This window comes from Panthera onca, chromosome D1, assembly GCF_046562875.1.
Source record: "Panthera onca isolate mPanOnc1 chromosome D1, mPanOnc1 haplotype 2, whole genome shotgun sequence".
In the NCBI taxonomy this organism is placed as follows: Eukaryota; Metazoa; Chordata; class Mammalia; order Carnivora; family Felidae; genus Panthera; species Panthera onca.
The window spans coordinates 9,094,062-9,107,992 of record NC_138348.1 but is presented as its reverse complement, the minus strand read 5'-3'; the positions used below and the strand labels follow the sequence as shown (position 1 = coordinate 9,107,992).

Below are 13,931 nucleotides of genomic sequence, written 5' to 3'. Positions count from 1 at the left end.
GGATTCTCTCTCTCTCTCTCTCTGCTCCTCCCCCACACTCTCTCTCCCTCTCTCTCTCCCTCAAAAATAAAAAAATAAACGTTGAAAAAATTAATTTGGGTGCCCGGGTGGCTCCGTCGGTTAAGAGTGCGACTTCGGCTCGGGTCATGATCCCGAGGTTTGTGGGTTCGAGCCCCGCATTGGGCTCTGTGCTGACAGCTCGGAGCCCGGAGCCTGCTTTCAGATTCTATGTCTCCCTCTCTCTCTGTCCCTCCCCTGCTCGTGCTCTGTCTCTCTCTCTCTCTCTCTCTCAAAATAAATTAACATTAAAAACGTATTTTAACACTATATGCTAATTAATTTGGATGTAAATGTTAAAAGTAACATAAAAATATTTTAATAAAATAAAATAATTAAACTAAATTAAAATTTTAGCTCATTGCTTGCAATAGTCACATTTCAAGAGCTCAACAACCACACAAGGGTCACCACGTTAGACAGGGCAGATGTGGAACACTTCCGGCACCGCCGGAAGTCCTGTGGGACAGCACCGGCTGGTATTTACAGATGGGGAAGGCGAGGTCCAGAGAGGTGAGAACGGGAGAGTGTTGGGGCCCCAGGACCCCCCATCTGCCAGCTCCCTACCCCGAGGCCCACCTGACACTGGCTTACAGTATCCTTCGTGATGGGAGGGACTGGAGTGGAGACCCGCTAAGGCAGTGGACTGCTTGGAAGTCAGAGAGAGATAAGTCTGCTCCATCCGTAAGGCTGCAAGATCAAGGCTGCAGGGACACACACACCATGACGCGGGCCAGAAGCAGCGAGAGAAGAACGAGGCTGTCCTGTCAATTCAAAACTGCAAAGAGGATGTGGAGCACCTCTGTGGATTGGGGACAAGACCCTGGCGGATCCAGGTAGCGGACTCCATGCCCAGGGCAGAGGGTCTCTGCAGGGGTGACATCCAGAGGAGCGTCCTTCCCCCACTGCCTTTAGGGAACAGAGCCTCTTCCTCCCAAGAGCCAGCATGAAGTCAGCCGTGGAGGCGGGGGGGGGGGGGGGGAGTCCAGCCTAATCGCTGCTACAGCCAAAAACAGCCTTGCCACCGGCGTCAATGTCAAGATGACAGGAACCATAAGACACACACTCCCCAAGATAGGTCCATGGGCCCCGATGCCTCCATGCACCAAACCTGAAGACAAGTTGCACACTGGAAGGAGCGCAAGTTTGAGTATCTGTCCCCCAAAGGATGGACACCGGCGATGGCACTCCCGCCCACTGTGGGGAGGACGCTAAGAGCAGTGGACCTTCTAGCCAGCCCAGCGGCATGCGCATTAGCGATCAGATGCACCATACACACAAGGCAGGGAGAGCCATGCCCCAAGCTACGAAGAACAGAACGAAATGACTCACACCCAAGGTAGAGACCTCTACCAGAGGGAAAGTCCCAAACACTGAAAATAGGATGAGGGGGTAGGATATGCGACAAAAAAAGAGACACACCCGGTGGGGGGGGGAATCTACGCTCCTAAACACTAAGCAGCCAAGAGGAAGAAAAAGCTCCGCGTAGAGCGAAAACCTCCAACAGAGCAGGGGAAAGAGAATTCTGCAGAGCTCCTGGGGTGTGCCAGGTTCCGTGCTGTGGTTCCACGCCTGGGGTCTCATTCGATCCCAGTCACGGCCCTGTGTGATTAATAATTAATTGTCCTGGTTTTAGAGACGCAGCAACAGGTCCCCAGAGGTAAGATGACTGCCCCAAGGATAAGCTAGAGTTGAGATGCAAGCCTGGGTTTCTAGAACTCTGTGACTCCAAAGCAAACGGTCTTTAGCGAGGCGGAGGGATGGAGGGCACAAAAAAATACACACACAGGATGAGAAACCACAGAGAAAGATGCACGACAGAGATACACAGAAAACAGAGACCTGGGCTGGAGGAGGAGGGCCAGAGAGACGCCCCCAGGAAGATGGAGAGGCCTCTATGCACATCTAGAGGGACATGAGGTGCGAGGGGCATTACCCCCAAGAGAGGGAGGGACTGAGATTACCGGAGGGGACCCAGAGACCCAGGGAGCAGCGGGAGATTCGCCCAGACAGCAGTGACACCTTTCAGGTGGCTTTCAAGGGCCAGAAGCATAGGAGGGAGGGCGAGAGGCCACCAGCCTCCTTTGCCCACACACCGGCCACCTCCTGGCCAACAGCTTGGGGACAGCAAACTCAGATGGGCAGAGACCCAGCCATCCTACAGCCCAGGATCTGAGGGGCCTTTGGGTTCCGGGGCTCGTTGAGGCCATGTCCCCACAAGTCAGCAATCCTGAGCTACACAGATCCAGCCCACCTGTAAACTCTCCCGGGCCCCAGCAAGCAAAGGCCAAGAGAATCGTCCCCTCTGGGGCTTGGGCAGCCTAAGACCCACTCTAGAGAAAGGCACCAGTAAGGCAAGGCAAATATTTCCACTCACTGGGAACAGACACCACAGGCAGACCCTCATCCCAGAGGCACCAGGACAAACAGGGGTGGCATCTCTCCCAGGGCCCAAGCCTCCAAATGAGCCTCCGTGTATGCAGTTGCCACGTATGGAGAGACATTCCGAGGAAAACGAGGGCACGCACACAGCGCGTGTGCACACAGACGCTCATCAGCCCTGTTCTCCACCCTTCGCAGCCCTGAGAGGGGCCACGACCCCTGCCTTCACCCTCTCCCAGCAGACACCTGGCCTGGGAAGCCCCAGGCCCTGCCCATCACGGAGGGCACCTACACCTGTTACCCCGGTGCCCGGGAGTCTGTGTCTCCCTCTGCGTGTGTGCCCCTGCCCATCTCCTTGCTCCCTTGCTCTCTGGGCCACTAGCCCAGCCCACGACTCCCACCAAGGAGGAAGTTCCTCCAACCTCATCACTCGAGCCCTCTCCTCCCTGTCAGCCCCTCACCACCATGGGGAGTTTTCTGCACCTCCACGTCCAGGGCATCCCCACTCCTACCCCACCAGCCAGCTGCCCACTGGCTTCCCCCATGACACCTTTCTCCACTTCTCTCCCGGCCATCGGCCATCGGTGCACTGCTTCCTCCCACCCACCCCCCCAACTCCCCAGCGAGCTCCAAGTTCTCACGTTCAGCGGGGAGGGAGATTCCCTCCTCCTCCCCTGACCCAGAGGGACTCTCCTCCTTGTGACGGGCCTGGGGCCAGGAGCACATTATCCAGCCCAAGTGCCCGCACCTGGCCACACAGCCAGGGAAGAGAGAGCCTTTACCCAGGACTGCTGGGACGAAGACACCAACTCCAAGGGTGGCACCCTCCGCGGGGCAGGGGTGGTGAAGAACAGTCCGTCTCCCCCTGGGGGAAGGTTATAGCCGGGAGGGCGCAGAAACTCCCCGACCACAGGCGAGCTCTCCGCCCAGCGGTCAGGCCACGCTAGTGCAGGGGCGCAGGGCCAGGCCGGTCGGTTGGCTCTGCAGCCAAAGAGCCGCCCCCCATCCCAGCCAGGACACAAGCCGGGATCAGCTCCAGGCACTTCCCCTTCCCCTAGAACCTCCGCTCTGGCCCCCAGGGACAGGGCAGGATGCCCCTCCCTGACCAGCCATGTGCAGTGCCTCGTCCGGCATCACTCAGCCTTACTCCCAGAGCTATCCTCACTCTCCCGAGGGCCTCTGGATGCAAACTCCAGGGCCCAGAACCTGTCCAGGATGGAGAAACTGACTCCAGTGCTTATCTGCAGCCCCTCCAGCCCCTATGAAACCTCCACTACCCAGGCAGAGTCCCACTGCTGTCCCCTGCCCTAAAAGTCCCACAGGCAAGCAAAGTGACACATCCAGGGCCACCATGCATAGCCAGAGGGCCATCTGCTCACAGGTACTAACACACACCTCCCCACTATGACATTAGTGGTCACTGGGACTCAAGGCCACAGTGAAACCTCCATGCTTGGGACGCAAGACCTCCAGCTACAACAGCCCAGCAGTCCCACAGGCGGGAAGTGAGGCCAGGGTGAGGAAGAGGGGCTCTCTCAAAACTCCTGTGTGCATACTCATTCCTGCTAAGCCCCACTGTGGCCCATCCACGCAGCCCCCACGCCAGGCATGGAAGAAAGCGACCTTGCTCCGGAAGGCCTGGGAGCCCAGCAGGGATGGGCAGAGACCAGGGACATGCCAGCTCCCCAGGGGGCCTGGATGAAGCCCATGGGGGACAAAGAAACACCAAAAGGCCCTAGACATTGGCCCCCACCCGACTGAAACCAGCACATTCTAAACCCTCCCCAGCAGCCGCCTGCCTTCCTCTCCTCGCGTGCACAGGGCATGCACAGGCTTACCACCTCCAGGGAGAGAAACCTGGGGGCGCTGGGGCGGGGGGGGGGGGGGGGGGGGGGGGGAGGGGGGTAGGGAGAGCCAGCAGTGGGAGGGTTCCCATGAAGAGTAGGATTAGCTCTCCTGGTATGCCTGTCTGTCCCCAGGCGGTTCCCAAGTTCTGAGGAAGGTTAGTGACCACACCCCAGAGCCCCACACACCCCTCCACCCCCACAGCTTTGCCCCAACCTCTCAAACCAGCTGCTCAGGCTCTGGGTAGCATGCTCCACCAGGGCCTGCCAGCCAATTCCGAGCTGAGCCAAGGAATCCAGCCTGGCAATGCCTGGGCACCTCCACCCAGGGCCTCCCTGTTCAGGTGATCCCGGAGACCCCCATACCATTCCCTGCCCTTGTCTGCTGCTGGCCTTCCCCCACCCCCTCCCGTCTCCACGAGTCTCCCATGGTTTACTCTCTCTTGTCCCACCCTGGGCCCTGGACCTGTAGCCTCAGGACCCTGAACCAAGTCCGGCTGGTACGAGTCCTCAGCTCTGTGGGGTTAGCTCTTCAAGGAACTGCCCAGACCAGGACCCTGAGCCATTGCTAAGGGTCTCCATGTCAGCAGCACTAAGCCCCGCACGACTTACGTGGCTCCCTATGTGTCCTTGTTCAACGACCAGTGTCTCTGCATATAATCTCCTAACGACAAGACTTTACAGAGGGGCTTAGAACACCCCCTGATGCCCATTTCGAACCCTGCAGACCCTGTGTCCTCTGCTAGCCCAGTTTTCAAGATCCCAAGTCCTCTCCTACCCCGCCCCACCCCCACCTCCTTCCAACCACAGCTCACAGCTCAGAGCAAGGAAGTGCCCCCTAAGCCTGGGGTGCCCTTCTGCTCCCCACTCTGCACACTCTGCCTACCAAGGGCTGGCCCAACCCATCAATCCCTTTGGGCCAAGTAGAAGGAAGCTTCCCCATTCAGCTTCGGAAAGGAAGTGAGGGCCACACCCAGCTCCAGGGATTTCCCTCCTGGGGGGCAGCGGAGAGAGGAAAATGAAAGCCGACCCTGCTCCCCCGGTTTTGGGGCAGCATAGGTGTGGAGGCCTGAAAACGCCTTCCAAGGCATCTTCAATCTCTTCCTCTTTTCCGCCACCCCCCCCCTCCCGTGCCTTCACCTGTCACTACAGCCCCACACTGTCACTATGCCTCACAACATCAACCCAGCCCCTACCAGTGCCGGGCAGCGCAAGGAAGGGCAGGTGAACCCTGTCATCGGAGGCTGGATTCTAAAGAAGGAACTGTTTCAAAACCAATTATTGGGAGCCCAGCGCTGTGCCGCGGACACAGAGGTAAATATCCAGTCCTTCTTCCTCCAAAACGCCAGGTCATTCTCCAAGGACCCCACTGCCATGGGATGATCCCACCCTGCCTTTCCACAAAGCCACTACACAGAGCAGGGCTCTCAGCGGCCACCGCGCAAACTCCCTCGGGGCACCTCACCACCACCCCTCCGCAGCCACACCCAGTGAAAGGCGAGAGCGCACACACCACGCACACAATTCTCCGTGGCCACGTTGTGGGTGCAGGCGCCCAACTAGAGCCCTGAGTTGCCCCCTCTGCCCACTCGGCTCCCCTCCCACGCAAGGGGGGCACAGCCAGGCCTGCTCAGACCCCACGTGTCCCTCGCGGCCAGCTCCGCCCAGGGCTGCGCCCCCACATCCCCGGCCCTGGCACTGCAGGGGGCGCCCAGCCCAGCCAGGGGAGGGCCAGGCCCTCACACACTGCACACCCTCTCCCTGCCTGGGAAAGCCTTACATAACACCGCTCTCCGAACACACCCTAAGCGCTCGGCCTTTCCAACTCCGTGGCAGGACCTCGTCCCCCAACCCTCTCTCCAAGAGCGCACCGCTGGAGTGGAGGGTCCAGAGAGCGCAGCGAAGCCCTCCTCCTACGCGGGGCCCCGCTCCTGCCCCCATCTCCCACACACAGCCCCTTCCCCTCCTCCCCTTCGCCCCTCACCACTCCTCCCCGAGTTCTGGTTTGAATTAGTCAGCGGCTCCAACCACCACATTCCTCAGGCTGCTGGCGCCGAGCCAGGCGCTGGGGCGGGGGCCATCCCGCCCCGACGAGTTTGGGAGTGGGGTGGGGGAGAGCGCACCGCCCCCGAAGGGGAAGGGGCGGGCCCGAGGGCCGGGCCGCCACACCGCCCACCCCAGTGCTGGAATCTCCCTAATTACGCCCCCCACCCCCACTCCCACCCTTCCCGCCGGGGGGCGCGCTGCGAACGTCCAGGCAGCGCCGCCCCGGAGGAAGCAGGGAGTCTTCTGGAGCCGGGAACGCGGAGCGGCCAGACTAGGGCGGGGCAGCTGGAGGGGGGCTGAGAAAGGGAGAGGCCGGTGGTACAGAACTGGGTGGGGCCGGGAGGACTCCGGACGCGAAGTTAGAGGCGGAGGTGTGGGGAGCGGGGAGGGACAGCGGAGGGGGCGCGGGAGCGCGGGGGCTCCGGGAGGGGCCAAGGGGCCGCGGCGGCGACCTCGGAAACTTCTCCAGTAAACACGGAATAGGAGCTACAGCAGTGCGCTGAGCCACCGCCCCAAAGAGAAGGAGGGGATGGGACAGGGGCCCCCGGACCAGGAACAGGGCTCCCTGCCGGGCAGTAGAACTAACAATCAGCCCTCGAGAGAAATAAGGACCGGAGCAAAGCGCGCTTCGGGGCGATTTTCCAACTTTGCCCAACTTGCGCCCCACCTCCGGAGGCGCAGTTCGGCTCCCAGGGCGCGACGCGACGCGACGCGTCGCCTGCCCGCGCGACCCGGGGCTGTCTAGCTTGCTCCACGCCGTTTGAATCCTCGCAGCGCGCCTGGCCCAAGAGCGCGGCCCAAACCCTGCAGCCCACCTCCCCTCGCGCGTTCGCGGAGTCCTGTTCCCGCGGCGCCGCGGTGCGCCCCGTGCCCCTACCTGCGCGCTCAGCCCCAGGGCACAGCCATAGCCCGCGCGGGGCCCCAGGTCGCGGTGCTGCGGCTGCTGCAGGCGGCGAGCCCCGGTCGGGGCGGGTCCGGCAGGGCGGGCGGTGCAGTCCCCGCGGCGGAGCTGCTCCGAGTGGCCGGGCCCCCGCGCGCGGAGGCGGCTCTTGTAACTCCGGCTCCGGCGGGCGGGTCTGCCCCGAGCAGTGGGGAGAGGGCGGGGCCGGGCGGGGCCGGACTGGGGCTGGGACTGGCGAGCGGGGGCCGACCCTACAAGGACCCGGGAGCGGGCTGCCGGGGTGGGGGTGGGGGGGCCACTGGGGGTCGCAGGGACGTGGGGGCGCCGCACGTCCGAGGGGCTGCCTTACCCTGCCCCCATCTAGTGCCCCCGGCCCTGGCGCGTGCCTGGATCTACCCCCAACGTATGCAGTGTGTGGTCTCCTCGGCCAGAAACTCCTCGAAGCTCCCCAAGGCTCATCCTCCCAGCTAGAACCGCGAATCAGCTCATTTTGCGGGAGCGGCTGGGGGGCTTGAGTGATTCGGCCGCGACCTCCAGCCTGGCGCGGACCTTTTGAGTTTTCTCTCAACCCAGGAACCTACACTTCAAATTCCAGGCCCGTCTCCTCCTCACTTAGCTCCTGAGCTCCAGGCAGCCGCGCCCATTTCTCGCCTCGCCCCTTTCGGAGGGCCCCCAGCCCCTCCCCCCACAAAGCCGGTCTGAAGACGCTGGCCCCACCCCTGGAGTTAGGGTGCCCACGTGGAGTCACCAGGGCCTCACGCACCACGGTGCTGCTCCGGCCTCGGCAGCGACATGGGAGTCAGGCCGGCAGCCTCCCCCCCCCCCCCCCCCAACGTCTGCAGACTCCTTGCAGGCCGGAGCGCCCGCCTTTCCTCTACCTACCATTTCTTATCCGAGTCCCTCCCCCACCTCCCCACTTGGAAGGACGCTGTTTCCAGATTTACTGCGATTTCCCACAGCCACTTCTAACTCCATGAGATTTTATTAACCGCTTAATGATGGGGTGCAGGGGGGCCTTCTGGCGCTACGCAGTCCCCTTCCACCTCCCATTCTCTTCTCCCCCGACGACTCCTCTTATCCTTCCTCCTAGGCGGCCACCCACTACCCGCATCGAGGAAGCTTTCCTTCCTTCCCGAATGCTGAGGAAGGGAGACCCCAGGCTGGGGGGTCCAGGAGAAGACCTGGCTCCAGGCAGGAGCTCCCTCCTCGCTGCAAGATCATGAGTGGGCTAGGGCTGAGACCTGCGGTCCTGTCCTCTGAAATGGCAAACATGTTTACAGGCTAAAAATACCCAGCAGCCAACTCTGCTGCCAGCCCTGGGGGCTGTGTCCCAGGTCCAGTTACCAGCACAGGGTACAGGCGGTGGGGGAGGGAAGACATAGCAAAGGAGCCATAGCCGTGCAGACTCATACAATGGACACGGAAAGGTGGAGACACATGTGTAGACATTCAGACAGGCATCGACATGCAAAGACAGACAAAGCAGAGACTTGGGCACTAGCATTCTATGTCTGTGTCTATGTCTACTGTCTCTAACTTGCTCCTGTGTGCAAGAATGTTCTCTCTCTCTCTCTCTCTCTCTCTCTGTCTCTCTCACTCACACACACACACATACACACACGTAGATAGGGACTCAAACCCATGGCAGAGGCAGTCCCACCACACACATCACAAACACAGCCATAGACCCAGGATTTCTAAAGAAGCACCCTCTCCATTTTGTTCTGTACACCTTCCCTAGAACCTGCCTTATTTAAATGTTTGTTTATTCTTGAGAGAGTGTGAGCGGGGGAGGGGCAGAGAGAGGGGGCAGAGGATCAGAATTCAGCTCTACGCTGACAGCCCGGAGCCCTATGAATGGGGCTGTCGAACTCACAAACCCTGAGATCATGACCTGAGCCAAAGAGGGAGGCTCAACCGACTGAGCCACCCAGGCGCCCCCCCCCCCAACCTGCCTTATTAAAAAAGAAAAGGGGGGGTGCCTGGGTGGCTCAGTTGGTAAGCGTCGGACTTCAGCTCAGATCATGATGTCACGGTTTGTGAGTTTGAGCCCCAAATCCTGCATCGGGCTCTGTGCTGACAGCTCAGAGCCTGGAACCTGCTTTGGATTCTGTGTCTCCCTCTCTCTCTGCCCCATCCCTATTCATGCTCTGTCTCTCTGTGTCTTAAAAAATAAATAAAACATTAAAAAAAATTTTTTTAAGTTTATATATATATATGTACACACACACATACATATGTATATATGTATACAAACTTTTTAACTTTGGGATGCTTTTAAAACACAAAAACCAAGAGCTACTATATTTCCTTTACCAATGGCTTTTAATTCATATTTCATTTTCAGAAACATTTATTCGGCTTTTCAAAAATGGACCAAGAATACAGATAAAGTGGCCCGTAAAGCTCCAAGTCAGATAATCCTTGTTGACATTTTTTAAATAAAATCAATGCCTCCATCTGGTGAAGAATGTAAACAATACAGAAAGGTAGGACAATAAAAAGTAAACATCTCCTTCCTCCCCTACTCAGGCCCTCTCCCCAAAAGTAACCTAACAGTGTACCAAAGGATATCTAACTTTATGAAATGAATCATCTGGTTCCTTGAAAGTGCAAGTTTTCCCAGGACATATTTTTTTAAAAAATCTGTAATGTTTATTTTTGAGAGAGAGAGAGACAGAGCGTGAGTGGGGGAGGGGCAGAGAGAGAGGGAGACACAGAATCAGAAACAGGCTCCAGGCTCTGAGCTGTCAGCACAGAGCCCATCGCCGGGCTCAACCTCACAGACTGTGAGATCATGACCGAGTCGAAGTCGGACGCCCAACCGGCCAACCGACTGAGCCATCCAAGCGCCCCTACCCAGGACATATTTAAATGGGAGTGGATTTACCTAGGTTTTCAGAAGGATAGCTCGGATGATTTGCCACAAAGACACAGGCGATCTGCAGAAGGGCTCTGGGAGTTTGGAGGGAGGGGCTGGAGCAGGAAAGGAACAGTGGGGGAAGGGTGCGGGTGTTGTGCCCTCACTGCAGCCTGGGCTCCGTCAGCCCCCCAGGAGTGAAAGAGCAGAGGCTAGTGTCCTGGGCTCCAGGCCAACTTATCTGCTGCATTGTTTGTTCTGGCCACCCTCTTGGTCAACAGAGAAGAAGCCAAGGAGGGGCTGGGTTTGGAGCAGCTATAGAGCAGGGGTTACTGTCCAGGTACTTCATTCAGAGGTAAGAGTGTCAAGATCCCTGGTGGGGGATGGTCCTGGGGACTGGCCGTTGCCCCACCCCAAGCAGGAGTGTAGAGAATGGGGTAACCCAGACCCTTGCCCCGTACAAAGCCACGATCGTGCCTGCTGGAGCTGGGATTTCCTAGGCCAGCTTCCACAGCGCAGGGGAAGGGAAATATATTCAACAATTTTCAGTGATGTGACTGGAGACACACACACTCTTCTGGAAATTTCTGCCAACCCTTCTCCTTCTGCTCACGGCTGTGGCTCTCCCCCCGCCTCCAAAGCTACTCTAATGGTGATTGTGTCTAATGCCACAGCAGGCACTATCATGTGTTAGCTCATTTAATCCTCACATGCTCTGGGAGGAATGGTCTGAGAGGGTTAGTGATTTACCTAAAGGCACAAAACCCTCAGAAGCAGGAGTCAAAACTCCCGCTGGCATCTAAGCTCCATGAGGGCAGGGAATTTTTTGTTCTTTGCTGTCTGTCCTGCGCCTAGAGCAGAGGCTGGCATATAACAGTCAATGAAGAACACTGTGTGGAATGAATGAGTGAAGGAAGGAATGAATGAATGAACCAACTGCAGGTACAACTGGCCCCACAGCCCTTGATCTTTTCACAACAGCATCCTGAACCCCACACTTCCCTTCAAGGTCAACCTCCAGGGAGCAATCACTCCACTTACAGACCTCACGTGCAGCTACACAAACAGTTACTGTGTGTCCAACACAAGGCCAGGGGCCCACGGTGGGGGGGGGGGGGGGCGGTGCAGGGAATGGAGAACTTGACAGGATGCAATCCCTGCCCTCAAGGTGCTCTGTCCCGAAGGAAGTGTATTCTGAGTCCCCTGCAGATCCTATGCCTTGGGAAAACCGGACATCATCTTTTCGGCCAGGTCTTTTACACGGATACCTCACCCCCCCCCTCCCCCCCAGCACACAGATACACACACTATTTCTTTAGTTATAAGGATTCCTGCGGTGTCAACTTTGCAAAGAAAACCTGTGTCTTCGGGGAGGCTTCAGATTCGTCTGTCAAATTAAGGGCTACTCAGGGACCTGGGAGGACTTGAGCCCTCCTGCTGGCACTCCCATCATCTTTCAGAGGCATCCCACACCACAGTCCTGCAGATTCACTGGCAGAGCTAGGTGAGTTCTAGGACTCGTCATCACTGGGATACCCCAGCTTCCCCAGAAGTTTTGCTCCCTCCCCGCAGGGGGTTCCCTGATGTGTACACACAGTGTGTGTGATGAACCTTGGGCTCCTCGGTTGCCAGGCGACGTGCCTCTGTTTGGTTCCTATTATGCCCATTTCCATAGCAACCACAAAGAGAGCTCTGTGGGCAGGCCCCTGGCCAGGGGATTCCCCTTCCCCTCCCTCCTCACCACAGTCCCCTTCTCTAAAATCAGTGTATTACAGGGAAGACAAGACGCCGACTGCTCAAAAAGTAATCATGGCTTTTAAACTGTGATCCCAGAAAGGAAGTGAAGTGCGCAATCTGTTTGCAGTCTCTTTGAAAGCAGACTCCCTGCCCCTCCCATGAGGGCCCTCTGGCGTGTCAGCCTTAGAAGCAGAGAAATGACTGTTACCCCTCCTTTGAGCCATCTGGGATCTCCCAGACCCCACCTCCACCCCATACACACACACCCGGAGCTTAGCATCTCTGCCAAACATCAGGCCCTTCCCTGTTCCCTTTTCACTGCTTCCCAATCTGTCTTCCCCAGAGGACAACAGACCTAGTGGGTGATTCTGGGATCCACACATTAGGTGCTCAGCAATCGTCAAACCCCAAACTCCTCACCCGCACTCAAAATCTGAAGTCAAGTATTCCGGCTCCGTTCAAATCCCAGCCTGTATTTAAACCCCGGACTTCAAATAAGGAGTTCCTGAATCACTCAGAGCAGACAGCGGGATACCGGAAACCCGCCCATTCCACTCGGTCCTAATTGAAATCTTCAGGCCAAAGCAGAACCCAAGTTAAAGCTGATTAGAGAACAAGAGACGGCAGGCAGGGCTCTGAGTGCAGACTCTGGGAGGAAAGAAGGCACAGAAAGACCGTCCAGGCAAGAGAAAGGGGACGAAGCGAGCAGGGAGAGAGGGACAGGTGGACATACCTGTCACTGCCTGATTCCAAGCACAGTCAGAGACAGCCTAGAGGGCCGGGGGACGTGTGGGTGTGCAGATGCGGGGAGAGCAAGAAGATATAGGAAATGTGGAACCGAGATTAACGAAAACAGTGGCAAAGTATGATTGAATAGGCTGCAGAGGAGGGAGGTGGGGGGGGGGGAGGAAAGGGGAGCTCAGAACTGAGCTGGGGACCCGGCAGTCTGACTGTAAGTAAACAGGAGCCCAGGGAGGGAGCTGGAATGAGCAGCAGCCGACGCCCCAGCCAGCTCCCCTCCCCAGCAGGGAGCGGGGAGGGAGGGGAACACCAGCCTCCTCTCCCCTTTTTTGGAATCTGCCTTTCCGCCACCCTTTCCAACTTCCTCTGCCTTTCCCCCAGTTTGGGGGGTTGTGGGGGGGGGGGAGGGAAGAGACCAGCCCGGGTTTCCCTCCCTCCTCTACTTAACACTTCCCAAGTCCAGTTGAAGGAGATCAGGCTGAGCCGTGAAGGAAAGGCCTAGGCTGCCCAGAGCCTGAGTCACCACATAGTTGAGGTTCCTGTCACTCGAAGTCCCGCCTCTGCTACACCCTGTGCCCTCTGCCCGCCCCAGGACTTGGAGCACCAGGGTTGACCTGCCCTGGGACTTGCTCCACTTCTATGCTTCTTGCTCAGCCAGGGCTGCTGGCGGCTTCGGATACCACCTTCTCTCTGCCTCCCAAACCGAGCGTGCATCCTTCTCTCCCTGCAGCTTTGGGGGGAAGCGCCCTCCTGCTCTTAGGAGCAAAAGTGACTCAGTGAGTGGCTTCGAGAACTGTGGAAAGGCTAGCATGCCCCCTTGATAAGTCACTTCCCCTCCCTGGGCTCATTTCCTCCTGGGTGAAATAAAGGGACGACTTGATGTGGTCTCCCCGGCAATCCCAATCCCGAATAAGGTACATTCTGGACGTCTGAGTCAAAGAGATAGAGTGTAAGCATTGAGGACGATGGGAGAAAGGGGTGTGTTTGCTAACCCCCGTCCATCCTAACCGGAGTGGGTGGCATGAGGCACAGGCACCACCACCACCATAGGGCAGCCAACACCCTAGGTGACTGGGTGATTCAGGCCCCACATAGAGGCGGACTGGCAGGAAAGCACCCCGTGGCTTCCCTGTGACTCAGGGGAAAGGCAGAGCTCCCTGAAGAATGACTGCCCGGGGTCCCGCTATAACCAACTCATCTCCCTTACACCTAGAAAGTTTCCGGTTGCATTGAAGGTCCCACTGCCTTTGATGGGCGCCCTAAGCTCATCATACTGCCTCCCTGGCCTACTCTACCCCTCCTACCTGGCCTTGGCAACCCCTCTTCCCTCGGCCTTCAACCCCATAGCCCTCCCGGCCCTGCC

General features: G+C 58.2%; 1 protein-coding gene across 3 annotated transcripts in view; it reads right to left on the bottom strand.

Moving 5' to 3' along the window:
- The window catches only part of AHNAK (AHNAK nucleoprotein), a 36,381-nt gene extending 23,346 nt beyond the window's left edge, over positions 1-13,035 (bottom strand). Inside the window, exon 1 of one of the 3 annotated variants that reach the window (XM_078433572.2) lies at positions 13,017-13,035. The gene's annotated coding sequence lies outside the window, so the exon portion shown is untranslated. Of the gene's footprint in view, positions 1-6,267; positions 6,287-7,206; positions 7,380-13,016 lie in introns of those variants that run through there. The other 2 variants (XM_078433571.2, XM_078433573.2) reach the window with 2 other exon arrangements.
- Between the last annotated feature and the right edge of the window lie 896 nt (positions 13,036-13,931).